At 38.7% G+C, this 15,052-nt stretch overlaps 1 long non-coding RNA gene across 4 annotated transcripts in view; it reads right to left on the bottom strand.

Annotated features, from left to right (window-relative positions):
* Nucleotides 1-15,006, bottom strand: part of LOC108500676 — a 209,840-nt gene extending 194,834 nt beyond the window's left edge. For 2 of the 4 annotated variants that reach the window (XR_001875946.1, XR_001875947.1), the window contains exons 1-4: nucleotides 14,759-15,006; nucleotides 14,324-14,444; nucleotides 11,810-11,943; nucleotides 4,075-4,205 (exon numbers count right to left, since the gene is read on the bottom strand). This is a non-coding gene — a long non-coding RNA (uncharacterized LOC108500676). Of the gene's footprint in view, nucleotides 1-4,074; nucleotides 4,206-11,809; nucleotides 11,944-14,222; nucleotides 14,445-14,758 lie in introns of all 4 variants that reach the window. The other 2 variants (XR_001875948.1, XR_001875949.1) reach the window with 2 other exon arrangements.
* Between the last annotated feature and the right edge of the window lie 46 nt (nucleotides 15,007-15,052).

Genomic DNA, 15,052 nt, shown 5'->3' with positions numbered 1-15,052 from the left:
GTAAATAAATTGTTGGTTGCTCATTACTTCATAAAAAAAAAAATTAAAAATTAGCAGCTTTGCCACCCACTATTTCTGCATCAGAGCTGAATGAATAGATAATATCAGAAACACCTCATCCAGTTGCTGTACCAGGTTCTGCTAACCGAAACCATAAGCCTCCAGCAGCGAAGTCAGATACCCAATAGTCTCTGCATGGATCAAAGTAAGCCAAACAAAATCTATGTTTTGTACCTGCTCCCAATACGTCTGGGAAGCACTGTTAATGAAAAATGAGGTTGATGTACCTATTGCACACTTTTGGATTATTGTTCACCACCATCAATCTGAAACCTAATGAAACAGAGACCACCTACAGTGGAGGGATATTGTGTCCATCTGACAAACTGCATCCAATTTACGAACTGATGGGATGGCATAAGCTGCCACCGGTCAGATGATTTCCAGCTCCTGATTGGTCATACATTAAGCGTTAGGAACGGGGCAGTGCCATTTCCACTCTCGTTCTCTGGCAAGAGTAAAAGTATCACACAGTCCCCCATAATTCTGGGATAATGATGGCACAAAAAGTGCCCGTTTCTCCCCGCTGCGGACACAAAAATCGTAGGAGACTTGGCTTCTCCAGCCTGTCTTTATGGAATTAACAAAGAAATACGCTTGCCATGACATATATTGAACCTTCGCAGCGCCTTTCCGGGGAACTTTACGGGCACATGTGTTATGTGTGTCACAACCAAACTCTGCAGGAAGAGATAAAATAGTGCACACATCACACAATGGGTATAAGCAATGGGCAACCCAGGCTCCAACCTGCACAGCACACAGAGGTTTTTCCAAAGAAAAATGCTGACTCTCTAAATGGAAGACGTTTTAGTTTCTGCACCTGTTCTGCTCAGTATCTTGTTAGGCTGCTTCTACTTCTACTATATGTCATACTAATAGGGAGAAGCAAAACAGGGAGAAATTATGATGGATATTAGTTGATCCTCTTGTTATTGCTAGATGTGATTATTGCTTTTTCCTGCTTGGGCTCCCTCAGTGTACTCCTAACAGAGTGCAGCTTATTAAAAAGCTCTGCTGTTTAAGTTTTACTGGCATAATAACCAGCTCTCTCTTTATGGTTGTTCTGAAGTCGATTCACTGGCCACCTGTCAGTTTGTGAAATAAATGCTAGGTTTTCCTAATGACTATTAAGATTTTTCATGGCTTTTTCTCCCGTCCTATCTCTCTGAACTTGTCCAGTGCTGTGCTCCTGCTCGTGATTTATGCTTAGCAGGTGTTTGTTTGCTATGGGTTTCTAAATGTTGGCTTCCTACTGCAAGAAAGGAATGGGAAGGTGGGAATGGCTTTATTATATTCTGTATATTGTTCCACAACTCTGCAATGGATTTCCAGCTGACACTCTCTGTGCTGCCTCGTATTAAGCCACAAAACCCTGTCTGTATCAGCAATATACCAAGTAATGCAAGGGAATTCACAGTTAAGACTGAAGCTCTGTTATTAACTTGCTATATTGTGCCTGGGTATTGCTGCACAGATTGTTTGGTACATCCCAGGATTGCTGCAGTAGGTAAACAGAAGCAGGTGAACCCACAATACAGCTTCAGTCTTCTCCAGGAGATTCTGTGCCCGACTGTTTCAACCAGCCCTTTTATCTTTCGCTGAATTTTGGAAACTTAAATTTTATCTTTTGCTATTTCAGTTTTTCAGCTTTAAAATGTTTGTTTTGTGATCCAGTACAAAATATCCTTAGTGATCTCTTGTGCAAATACATAAAAGGTTTAGCTAACTCGTTTTAATTTACTTAATTCACATAATAGTTTAGATCTACAATGCTAAAAATCACGGCAATTAGTTAATTAGAGCAACCCAATTTTAAAATCATATTACTTACCTGATAAAGTGTAAATGTTCTTGTCAGAAACATTCTAGTGTTTGTCATAAGTGCTTTTTGCCCCTAATTCTCACAGCCATTATTCACTCTAGAGAGGATAACTGCTGCTGTGAAGTTGTGGATTGTTCAGCATTACTACTTGTTTTCGATCCTGTACCTTCACAAACGGTGCAATACTGCAAAAATCTTACCTTTCCTTAGTCTGCAAAAGCTTCTGAGGCTGCTGCTGTCACCTGGGGGTTCATTCTCCGACACCTCCCGAGTCAGCAGAAACAAATTTCATAGCCTTCACTGGGCTTTGGGTTATTCTGCATTTTAATACACCTTTCCCAGCACAGCTCCCCCTTTTCCCCAGACAGGTCCCACTTAGCCAGCAGTCATCATTTTTTCCTGTCCTGCAGGGGCTCCATGGCATTTTGGTCACCTTTTTCCCCCAAGTCAGGTCTCGTTTTTTGCCAGTGCTGCTGACTGAGCATGATTTGGGGCCTCCTTTTATTATGACATTCTCCTGTTGTTGCTCCTGTTACCTCAGCAGTCACTGGCACGGTCTGTAGTTGACTCCTACAGTTTTATAAAGTTTTGACTTTTTCCTGGTGACTTGCAGTGCATACAAGTTTATTTACAATCTAACTTCCCTTCATATCATTGAGATATACACTAGAGCCGAGACTGGCTGTCATTTACCAGCAAAAGGTTGTTATTTTTGTTGTTAAGTGTGTGCCTGCTGTTTTGACAATAACTCTTCTGTTTCCTTGTCTCCTCTGCTTAAACTTCAGAGCATAATTTAGAAGGTCTTCTGAAGACTGCTGCTTATCAATATTTGTTAGCTCCATTTTGTAACTCTCGTTTGAGGAAGGTGTCATTTGATTTATTTCTTTATTTGGATATTTACTGCTCTCTAATAAGAGTACCCAGTCAATGCTCTGGGCTCCACTGACAACCTTTTAAATATGCACATAAATAAATAGAATTTCCAGTTGTCACAGGATCCATCAGAGAGTCCAACAACAAAATGGATGTAACAAAAATAATTTGTCCCTACAAAGTGACTGATAGTTCCAGTGGCCCCAGTGGAACAGGAGCTGTATATCATTACCATGGAACCACAATGACATCACCAACCCCTTCCACTTGTATTCTTACAGGACAGGGAGAAGGAATGGGCTGAAGGTGACAAAACATGATTTTATAACCTGAGGGAAGGCACCTTGCAACAGTTCTAAGAGGGATGTTCTTAATATCTGTAGGAAAACTTGAGAAAGAAATCTGAATGTAAGAGCCCCTGATTGCATCACTTTAATCATTAGTCTTCATGTGGTGCATCAATTTAGGCGGATTTTCCCATAATTTTATTGGTTTGAAAAGAGCACGGCCAAGCTTATAACAGGCCTAGTTGGTGTTATAGCAACAAATGTAACAAACCACAGCCAGACAGAACCACACACACGTGTGGGTTTGTAAAACCTGAGCTCTGCTGTTGTACCACAGTGGAATCCTGTTTTTCTCCCAAAGTCTGCAACAACGCTGAATTGAGCAGAGAGACTGTACTGAGAGAGGGACTTTTTTTATATAGTGTTTGAATCACCTTCCTTTTAAAATGCTGCTAAGTGTGAAATTAGTGTTGTCCCTCAAAGTGCATCAGAATAATTGTCAGTAATTGAACACAGTTTGGGGGCTAATTACACAAAAATTGATATTAAAAGAATACTACAGGATTGATTGAGTTTTGCAGTTCATATTTAGTTTGCAAATTACTAGAGTTGAAAGGCTGTGGTAAGAAACAATAAAAATCCATTCAAAGCTGCTAAAGCAAATTAAGGTTTACTACTCCTTTGAAAGACAAATGATCCAAGTGAGGTAATGTAGGGAGAAGAGTAAAAATGTTCCTGAAATTTACCATAGATTTCAAATATCAGGTGTTTTAGGATGGTGTTGTTGAACACATTTAATTTTCCCAACGAATTTCTGTTTAAATGGTTGGGGGTTTTGCTTTGGGTTGTCTTTAAAATGGGAAGAAATACTTTATGTGTTTTGTTGAGGACCTGTGAGTCAGAACGTGCCAAGATGTGAGATGTCAGTTTGGGGAAGAATTTTTAAACACCAACTGATCAAATTATATATGAAGTGTCATAAATAAATGAGATTTTGACAAAAGTAGAGCTTTTTAAGTATGAACTTACCACTGTTCCTCGTGCTGGAAGGAATTTTGTGACCCCAGAAGCAGCTGAGGCGCTCCCAAATTTTCCTGGAAGAAGTCAGAAGCACGGAGGGTTTCGAGGTCTGTTGAGTATTTCGTTGCAACCAGAAATTGCTGGAGAGTTAGGGAAAAAAAGGAAGTCAAATAAACATTTATCTACCCCAAAAATTTATTGAAATGGAAACATTTTCTTTTTAAACTGGAAGCATGGGAAAAACACTAAGTGATATTTTGAACATACATGTGACAGAATGTTTAAGATGTGAATATTTCACTCATGGAACATTTGAAAGGCTGGATTGAAACCATTTATTTCTGTTTTTTGTTTTTTTTTTTTTTGTAATTGAAGCTTATAAATATTGTGAAGAAGACAATAACCTTTTCAGATTTATTTTCCTATAAAAATGTTATTTGCTCTTTATAAAAATATCTAGAGAAAGTTTGTCAGAATGATTGCTGATGTTTTTCTCTTACTGAAAAATGGTAACTCTAGAAAAAAAATTATTACAATAACATTTTAAATAAATACAGTCTAGAGAAGTATAAAATAAATATTCTTGTAAAATATTTTAAAAATCTAGTAAATTTTGTGGTCCATGTAATTGTTTGGAGGGTGAATATCTTGGTATAATTACTTATCATTTTACAGGATTATTGTATCAAGTAATTTGGATATTACAAAAACAGTGAATATTTACATTAAGAACAACAATATTTCTAAATGAAATAGCAAGTTTTGGGAAAATAACGGAAAAGCATCTGAGTTAAAAAAACCCAAAAAACATTTCTCCCAATAAATACAAAGTTCTAGGCTAAACAATTAAAAAAAAAAAAAAAGCAAAGAAAAATAATCCTATCAGGATGAAGAGATATGAGGAAAGACTGCATAATACTTGCAACCTCTAAATGAGCATAAATAAGGAATTCAGAAATAGTTAGTGATGTTATAAATAAAGGCAACATAATAGTTTTATAAGTGGCGTGAAATGTCACAGTGGTAAATATATGCAGCAAATCTAACAGCCACTCACTGCTCAGATACTGAACTACTAAATACTGAGGTAACAGAATTCTCAAACTTCTTTTAGTGCAGAAAAGTTTCTTGCCTAATGCCCAAGAAATCAGGATTAGTTTAAAATAAAGAATACCCCCTATACAAATGATTATTTTGATAAATCCCTCTGTCCTCGCTGAAACCTTATTTTATATCAACGTTTCTGTTTTGAGAAATTGGTGAGTTATTGTGAGTGTTCTATTTATCACTGCCATTTTAAAACAGGCTTAACTGAGATTTGAATGTTACATTCCTGGCAGCAATTTGCACTGCTGTGAATGTTGCCTTCTCTTTAGCTGCCTTAGAAATAGGAATCCAAGGTCAACCTGAAAACAGATTTTCCTTAAAAATAATCCTTCCTTACAAACAGCTCACACAGATCACTGACTAGTACAACATAACTGTAAAATTACACAGTTTCACCAGGAAAATCTTTCAAGCTTTCAATAGCTTCAAGGCCATGTAGTTTGAAGAAGGAAACTTCAAAGATCATCCCCAAATCCGAGTCCTTTTATATGACTGCGCTCATAGCAAAGCCCCTCCCTGTTTTCTTTGTGGTCTTTCATGATTTAATTAGAAACATCTTTAAAAAATGACTTTTTTTTTTTTACTGTAGTAGTATAACATCTGCATTTTCAGCAGTATGTTGTTTAATCACATTGGGTTATAAAGTGAAATTCTTAGTACTCAGTGTAATATCTTGTAGAACCCGAGCGTTTGGTCTTTTAGTGTCCCTGACTCATCATCTTACATTCTTTCATCAACATTTTAATAGCCATTCTTAAAAGTGCAATTTGGTGGATAATTCTCTAAACCTGTTTCAGTTTTGTTGTTTCTTTATAAAGTTATATCCCCGCACGTGTTTTCTTTCTGTGATTACTGCACGTGAAACTAGTTTCAAGCACAGATTTAAACCCAGGGCCAGAACAAGCTCAGAAGGTGAGAGAGCTGTGTTGGGTTATGTTGTGTTCTGAGTCTGGGCAAGAAAATTTTGTCACTGTCAAGAATTTCACCTTTAGCTCTGATTGAAACGTGCTTTTTTATTATATACCTCTAATATTATATATCTAATGCATTGTATGTAGTGTCATTTGAGTATTAAGGAGTGAATCCTGGTTTAACCCCGTGCTCAGTCCCTTTGTGCTTTGCTGGATGTGGCTCTTGCTGTTGACAGTTTCTGTCTCTGTTCCCTTGTAGACTCTGAAAATCAACTACCAGCACATGATCTGGGTAGAGCATTTATCCACTTATTCACCTCTTTCTAGGTAATGGGATTGAAATAAAAATCCCTGCAGTAAAGTGAGATATCTACGAATTTTGGATCAAAGTTTCTCTGAGGATAGCACCTACTTATACCTGTACCTGATGTGGACAGCTCTGAAATAAATATTTTTTACGTGTTTACTTAAATATTTTTCTTGGATATGGGGAAGGGTAAATAGTCATGGTAACTGGGCTCTTTAACACAAGCAGGTTAACTATAAGAATAATTATTTCCTTATTCTGAATTCACAAGTAGTTATCATAGAAACCAGGGGACTGACTGAGGAAGCCCAAAAGAAAACTAGCATTGAATTATTTGTGAGATCTGACATCACTGAACTGCATGAAGTTTAAAAAATCTGAAAAAATCCCCCAAAATCAAAACCCTCAACCGAATAAAAACATTTGATGTTGAACCTAAAACTTGCAAACATACTTTAAGTTCTGATTTGAAAAGGGACTATGCAGTACTGACTTCTTCAGTAGCTGTGTGCACTATGGAAGCCATATGTGCCTACTTGGGATTTTTAACCACATTCTGCAAAAAGGCCAAAAAATGAGATGGTGTTTTCTTCCTAAGTGTTTAAAAAAAAAAACCAAACAAACCCAACCCAAACTGCATATAGATTTCTATTACATATTTAATGACACAAGTATGTTGCCATAAGAATAAAGGAATGTACTGGGAAAGGAAAAAACCAAAATCAAAATTTTTGTCCTTATTTTCACACGGTGTTGTTGAAATCTTCATGTCTTTGCATGCCCACCTCTCACTTTCTTAAGTAAAATCTTTAAAGCACTTTGGTCCTTGAAGCACTGTTGGACTGAATATATGCTTTTGACCCACAAGTGACAATTATGAAGCCTTGTTTCAAAGGTGGAAGGACTCTGCATTGCAGCTTATATTACTAGTTAATTCTTTGAAAGGTAATAATCAGAGCCATTGTCTGAACTCAATCTCATTACACGTGAGGAAATCTGGAATAAAGCTACTGCAGGCAGGTTAAAGGCAATGAACTAGATCAGATTTATATTGGCTCGGCTGAGATCATAAATTGGACCTGTAATTGGACCTTTAGTTTTAAATAAAACATTTACAATTGGCTGTTCTGCCCAGGGAACAGACAACTGTATCTTGCCAGAGTTCTGAACCTGTTAGAATTAGCTGGGAGAGAGTGGCTAGATGAGGAACATGGAATTCCAGAAAAGAGAGAGAAGAAAAACTGGAAACAGGAAAGTGCTGAATTTGAAGTAGATTATCCTTAAACTTGCATCTGCATTAACAGTGTTTATGGACCAGGAGGAGTGTGAATTTAAAGTAAAATATGTGTTGATGAGGGTGTGATGTCCATGTCATGCTTTTCTTCTTTTTGCTTTAAAAAAGCTGTAGTTGGGTTCATTTGACTGAATGGCCATTTGCAGCTGGGCTGCATTAGATGCATTTCAGCATTTTCCACTTCAGTTTAATCCAAAAGGAATTTGGTTCATGTGCTTCAATACCACATCATGATGAGAATCAAAGTACAGGACACCAGGACAATCAGAGACTCACTTCAAAAGCACAATGCTGATGTGAACTGAAATGGCTCTAAAATGAGAAGAACTCTCAGGCACAGAGAGGTGTTTGTAGGCTTTGTTGAAGGTTGTTTATACTCTCAGTGGAAACTCTTAGAAAAAGGCCTTGAGTGAACCTTCCTCAGAAGAAGACAGGGCAAGACAGCCTGTAAATGTACTGCTTTAAACAAAGAAATAAAATTATCTTGTCAAGATCAAACCGCGCTTGCTGTTTTTTATCCAGCCAATGTAAGAGTGGTGTATAAGACATCTCTTAGGACTGAATTTCTCCTAAAGGAATTTTTTTTGAAAAGAAACAAGGACTTACTGAGATAACATTAACTCTCCTGCTGCCCTTTAAGAGAAAACATCAATTGCAGTGCAGATACTTTTGGCCCAAACCAGCTAACCTGGTTAAGGGCTGAAAGAGAAGCTTTTGCTCCCTTTCACAAGATATTTTCCATGTGCAGTGCAGATGAAAGCCCTGATGTGCTGATGGTGCTGTTACACCCAGATGGGCCAGCAAGTCAACTTGCAGAAGAATCCCAAGTTAGTTGATAACAGGTCATCTCCAGGGCAAGGCAGGAACTGAGGAATCCTTCAAAGAGAGAAGGCTTGATAGGATGCTCACGTGGTGACTGGACTGTCTTGCCCGTGCACCTGCTGCAGGCACCTCAGCTCTGGATTTGTGCTTCCAGAGCTTGTCTGGAAAAGGCCATGTCATCTGTTTAAAGTGCCTTCATTGAGTGTTTAAATCAGCCTGGACGGCTTTGGTAGAAGCAGGAAGATCTCCTGTGTTCTGAAGGAGAAGGGGTTTGGGCACAGAAGGGACAGCTGGGCCAACAGTGTCCTCAGTGCTTTCAGCAGTGCAGCTCTGCACGGAAGGGGTGTCTGTCTGTCCTGCTCTGACACGGGGGCACAAAGCTGGGAGTTAACTGTGCCCTGCAGAGACAGCCTAGATGGAATTAGTTCTTTTGTTTAAGAACAAACTGAGTCTAACCTCTGCTTGGGGATGTGGTTCCTTCAAGACAAAAAGGCAAATAACTCAGTTACATTTAGAAAAATGGCTTTAATGAAGAGGAAAATGGCATTTAATCTTTCGGTGCATCCTGCATTTTATGAGTAAATTTCATGGGAAACTGTGTAAATGGAACATAATTATTTTTAAAATAGAATCCTTTCTTATTAGCTACATAACTGTCGTGTGTACATAAAGCACCCTGCTGAACAGACAAAAGACTGGAAAAGTTTCCTGGAGAGTTTCTGCTATTGAAAGAATAAAAATTGAAGCAGTGGGATGAACTTCTGGTTCACAGACTCAAATACTGAATGTTAAACCTGGCTGAGAGAAAATCACTTTATTCTGATAACCGGATTAGTTAGAACAAAAATAGAGAAAATTAAGAACTGAAGAGCAGAAAATTAAGGTGGAATGCAATTTAAAGAGTAAGTAGATGATGTAGGCTTTCATTTTCATCCCCCCTAGTGTCCAGCTAATTAAAATTACAATCAAAATGAAAGTCTAAACTTGTAAATATCTTTAGCTAATGATTTTGTCTTTTTAATCATCTTCACATTCAAAGACTTTATTTTATTCATTTAGAGCTTTACAATAAAATGAAATTGTTTTCCTCTAGTAAAATCCTTTTAATTTTCGTTATCTGTTTCTTTTTTACATCATACATTATGTATTTTTCTCTTTTCTTTCTAATTTCTGCACAGTATTCTCTGCTCTTATAGTCTGTGCTCCTCTTAGGCACTTACTTAAAACAGTTATAGCACTTTATTACATTTAACTTTATAATATAAACTCTTTGCTTAGTGTAAAATCACTGGAGTTGCATCTTCTGGCTTTCTTAATTTAGACAAAGAGTAACTTTCTTCATAAGGTGCATATACAGTGAATTTTTAAGCCATAATCCCATAATATTGTTATTCTGTCTACATTTAAAATTTCTTTGCTTCTGAGACAAATAATGGATTTTCCCCAATTTATCAATGGGTATTTGTCAATAATGGCTGTTTTTTTTCTGCGAGTTTTGAGGCAACTCTTTAAAATGGTTCAAGAGTTAAAAGTAGTTAAACATAATCTTAATGGACTGGGTAGCAAGGACTTACCTTTCTGACCTTGGTGTTCTAAAAATCCTGACCTTAGTGTTCTGAAAATTAGTGTTTACTGAGAGTATACTTAGCACTTCCCAGCAATCTGGGAATAGGGAGTAGTTTTATCATTTAAAAATGCAAAGTTAGGTCCTCTTAGTTTTGCTTGCTTATTTCACCGTGCAATTTATAAAAACATATTTTGTTTCGTTTCAAAATTTGTTTTTATTATGTAAGTTTTCTAAATTGTGGTGAAGAAACCTGGAAAATGATGCTCAGTTTTTTACTTATCTGGGAAGATTTACGCTGTCAGTCATCACTCTGGTATCTGAATTATCTCCAGGTAAAACCTATTAGCAGCACAGAAGACTCTCAGAATTGTTATGAAGTGTCTGACAAACGTTTTGGGGGTTACAACATCTCTAGCTAGAAGAAGGCCTTTTCATTTGTTGATCTGTGCTTTGATTTTCTTGGGAATTAACAGGAAGGCGTGTTAGCATCACAGACCTTTTTGTGAGATAATGATCAGTTTTGTGTTGGTGGATGAATACACATCTCTCCTGAAATAGTCCCACTTTACACTGGTAAAAGCAAGGCCAGATTTTGGCCCAGCATGTTTTGGAATCTCTAACAACATACATTCCCTGGTTCTGAAAGGCAACTTTCATCTGGCTGCTTGGAAGATCTCCAAGAGTTTGTGCTCTGCAAGGTTTGAAAGGGATTAACTGCAGACTCTCGTGCCTTTAGAATCAATATAACATATGGATTGGCCTCGTCTTCTTGAGTTGCCACTGACTGCAAAGGGAGTATTTGTACAATTGGGAAAGATGTAATTGGGCTTAAAGGCTGTGTTTTTTATGTGCAGAGTTAATTTATGTGAATGCATTAATGCTCATGCATCACTCATTTTGCTGGGTCATCTGCCAAAAACAGTTCCAAGCTTTTGCCTATATGTACAAAGATGAACACGAGCCTTGAGAGCCCTCTAGCCCCAAAACAGTTTAAAATAGCCAGTGCTTACTTAATCAGTTCATGCTGTCAAGAGATAATCGGTGTTCTTGGTTTGGTCACCTGCATATGTTCTCTAATGCTAAACTTCTTAAATACAGAAGAATAATTGCATTCAGAATCATCACAACAGAGGCATTTGCTGCTTCAGACACATTTGTGAGCAGCTGCACTGCTTTCTACCAAGGTGTTATGATGGACATGTCCAGAGTCTCCCAGTTTGTGAATTCTTAATGATGCAAAATGGTTTTAAAACAGCCAGAAATAAAAGCACAGTGTAGACAACTCAATGCAAATGGAATCATAGAATGGTTTGAGTTGGAAGGAGCCTTAAAGACCATCCAGTTCCAAACCCTGCTATGGGCAGGGACACCTTCCACTAGCCCAGGTTGCTCCATGCTCTGCCCCAGGGGTGGGGCAGCCACAGCTTCCCTGGGCAACCTGTGCCAGGGCCTCCCCACCCTCACAGGGAGGAATTTCTTCCTAACATCTAACCTAAACTACTCTGTCTCAGTTTGAAGACAATCCCCCTTGTCCTCTCACTACACTTCCTGATGAAGGATCCCTCTCCAGCTTCCTTGTAGGCACCCTTCAGGTACAGGAAGGCCGCTGGGAGATCCCCATGGAAATTCATCAAGAAGTACTTTGTAGCAAGAATTTCTTGGATAAACAAAGGAAGTAGTGCATACAAAAACTGTGCCAGTGACAGGCTGTGGCCTGGCAGGGTGGTGGTTCTCACCTGTGTGCTCTTGCAGTGTCTGATCTCACATCTTGTCTCCAAAAGGGGTGGTTTGGTGTGTGGATGTGCTCTCCCGATGCTTTCTTCGTGTCAGCTCTGGTGCTTGTGTCACAGCTTCAGCAAGTCAGGCCAGCCTAAAATGAACTCAGCAAAAAAACCCCAATTAGCTTTTCATCAGTGAATGAACTGTCCCATTGCACAATTGGGAACCAGAGCTGGGATAAGAGAGAAGAGGCTGCAGGGCCAGGAACAGGGTGAAGGGAAGAACACAACTGCCCTTGGCAGCAGCACTGAGCCCTTCAGGGGGAGCAGGAGTACAAGAAAATCTTTATCAGGTAACAACTGCTGGTTCAGTCACAGAAAACTCCATCTAGTCCCAGTGGCTGTTGGTGTGTCTGAGCTGGGTTTTAAAACAGTGGAAAGCTGAAGCTCAAAGAGAGGGGGAAACTCCTTAATTAGCTGAGGACATGGTTTAAGTGCTAGTTTTTGATTGGTTATGTTTTTTTTTTAATCTAGGACCTCAGTGAAGTTTCAGTGGTTTTCTGTATGTACAACTTTGGTGTTCTTTTTAGGCATAAGCAAGCAAATTTACCTCTAGCAGAAAAAGGTACAACTGCATAATATTGAAAGGAGTATTTTTATATATTTATTTATGAGATTTTACATATGTTTTTACTTTTAAGAATTACTAAGGGCTGGAGTTCTTAAACTGTGGCCTATGGTCCATTTTGTAGAGGCCTCGTGAAGTTGTTCTGTGCTTTTTAGGTCTGTAGAAAAATACTGAGTATATTTTTCCTTACAAACAACTACTGGCTTTAACACCAGGTTTTGTGATCACTAGGTAGATGAGGAATCGCCTCAGAAGAGAGGTGCTGCTCTCTGAAATAGAGATGTTTTGTGTTAAAAATTAACCTAAAGTGGGAAACTTTAAACACACTTGATCAATGGCTTTTTGCTCTTGGTAACATTGACCTTCAGTGGCTTGAAATACTATTGTAATTTTTCAATTTGCTATTATAAAAATCCAGATTTCATAAACATATTATTATCTTTCCATTATGATTACTTATTCCCTCGAAGGTCTACAGTGCTTTTCTGCAACATCTAAATGGAAATGGGATTAGGATGAGATTCTGTCACTCAGGGGATTTGTGGAAAAAGGTGGGGATATGCACAGAAAAGGTCATTTCTTAGGGGCAAGATGAATAAAATGACACTGAGTTATGAAAAAGGACAGCAATAACAGTATTAGCCATTTTGCATGGCTTTAAATTGATTGTTTTATGCTGGAGACACTAGTGCTAGAGAACAATGCACTGTTATTTTCTTGCCTTTCATAATATCCTTACATAAATAAAAAAAACCCAACTCTTAAAAAAAAAAAATCCACATTATTTCAATGTGGTTCCATGTGAATTCTGTGTTCAGTGAACGTATTTGCTGTCTGGCTGTTTGTGGGATAACTTTACTAACAACATCTAGCCTAGAAATGGATGCTTTCAAGTGTTTGCTCTGCACATTGTTTGTTTTGCCAGTCAAGTCATGATTTTATTGATGACTTAACTGGTTGAATGTGATATTTGAATGGACAAATAATTAATAACACGCTCCATTATGATTCCTCTGGCAAACAGTAATTGTAATTAAATTGGTAAATGTGGCCTGTGGCTGAAAGATCAGATCAGTACTCCTTTCCCTTGAGAAGCAGACCTGTCCAACTTCTCTCTTGCTCTTGTTTTGTTGCTTTCCTGCTTTAAAAATGCTGAAGGTCTGTGTGCCTGCTCGAAGTAACATGACGTTTCAAGTAATTGCATTTTTATACAAAGTTTAAAAGTGTGCAGTATGTACAGTGTAAGATAATGATTAATGTTTTCTGGGCCTCAGTACTAAAATGTTTTATGGTTCTGATATATTACAGTATTTTTATTTAGATACATTGCTCCATAACTGCACTTGGCTAAAGTGACTTGACATTCTTTTTATGACAGGGACTATGATAAACATGGCCAAAAGAAGAAGAAAAAAAAAACCCTTTTCAGTGTTGCATCTGATGCAATTAAGAAATAATCAGTGTACCCGGTAAAGTACAGAGATACTTCACAATTAAATAAGGGGATTTCTAGTGTATTGCATACTGAGAGAAAACAGCTCAAGAGAATAAATGTTTTGGTCAAAATTAAGTTAATAGATAAGATGAAGGATGCAATTTGCTATGAAGCGTTGGATTAACTTCTCATGGCTGGGTAGTGAAAGGCACACGAACAACTGTGGGTGTAGGGGTTGAACACCGGTATTTAAAACTTTTTTGCACATGTATTTAGAAAATGTTTCTTGTATTGGTAACAGTCTTGCATTGTCCAAGGTTTCCAGGACCAAAAGGGTGCCTGGAGCAACATTCTTGCAAAGAACTGACCTGCTACAATGTGTTTTTCTCAGGTGATTTTCAACTTTTTTTTGTTGTTTTCTTTGCTAATTCACCTATCCCTTTGTAAAACTGTGTTTTCTGTCTCAAACCTGTCTAATTAGGCAGAAAGCTGTGTTTTCTTTCCCAAACGCGTCTCTTTAGGCAAAAATTGACTCTTGACAGATCTTGCATGATGCTCAGCCTCAGTGGTATGCGAAGTCTTAATGCTTTCTGAAAAATACACAATAAATACCAGTGTTTAATTTTTCTCCTCAGGTTTCCCCAAACACAGTGGCTGTCAGGTCCTGGCAGCAGCCCACCCTGAAAAGAGAGGGAGGTTTTTATCCCAACGCCCGTGTGAGGGGGCAGAAGAGTTTTTATTACCCTCGACATTCTGTGGCGGGAAACAGCATACAATTTTTAAAAAAGAACGCATAAATCGAGTCAGAAGAAGCCCTTTGCCTTGGGTGGCACTGCAACCTGCTTGGCACAGCCAGCTGACTGCTACGAGCGTGGCTTAATAGCTATCCTTACTTAATAGTTACCCCTTACTTAATCCAGGGCGCGCGTCCCCTCAGGATGCGCTGAAGCGCGAGGAAAACCCCCGTCCCGGCTCTGCTCCAGGGAAAGCCGCGCTCCCGAGCGCTCTGGAAAAGCCACTCCTCGCTGTGGGAGAGAAGCCGGGGCTGCTCCTCGGGGTTCTGTGGGAGTTTCACCTTACGAGCTCTGGGAGGGGCCGGGTGTGTGTCTGTGTGTGTTTGTGTGTGTGGCGGTCTCTCCCTCACGGTTTCCCGCCCTCGGCACGCTCGCGCCCCCTCAGCGGCACGCGCTGCCCCCCT

This window comes from Lepidothrix coronata, unplaced genomic scaffold (assembly GCF_001604755.1).
Source record: "Lepidothrix coronata isolate B3197 unplaced genomic scaffold, Lepidothrix_coronata-1.0 Scaffold92, whole genome shotgun sequence".
Lineage (NCBI taxonomy): Eukaryota > Metazoa > Chordata > Aves > Passeriformes > Pipridae > Lepidothrix > Lepidothrix coronata.
Note: the sequence above shows the minus strand (reverse complement) of the source record. Positions and strands in the feature narration are given on the sequence as shown.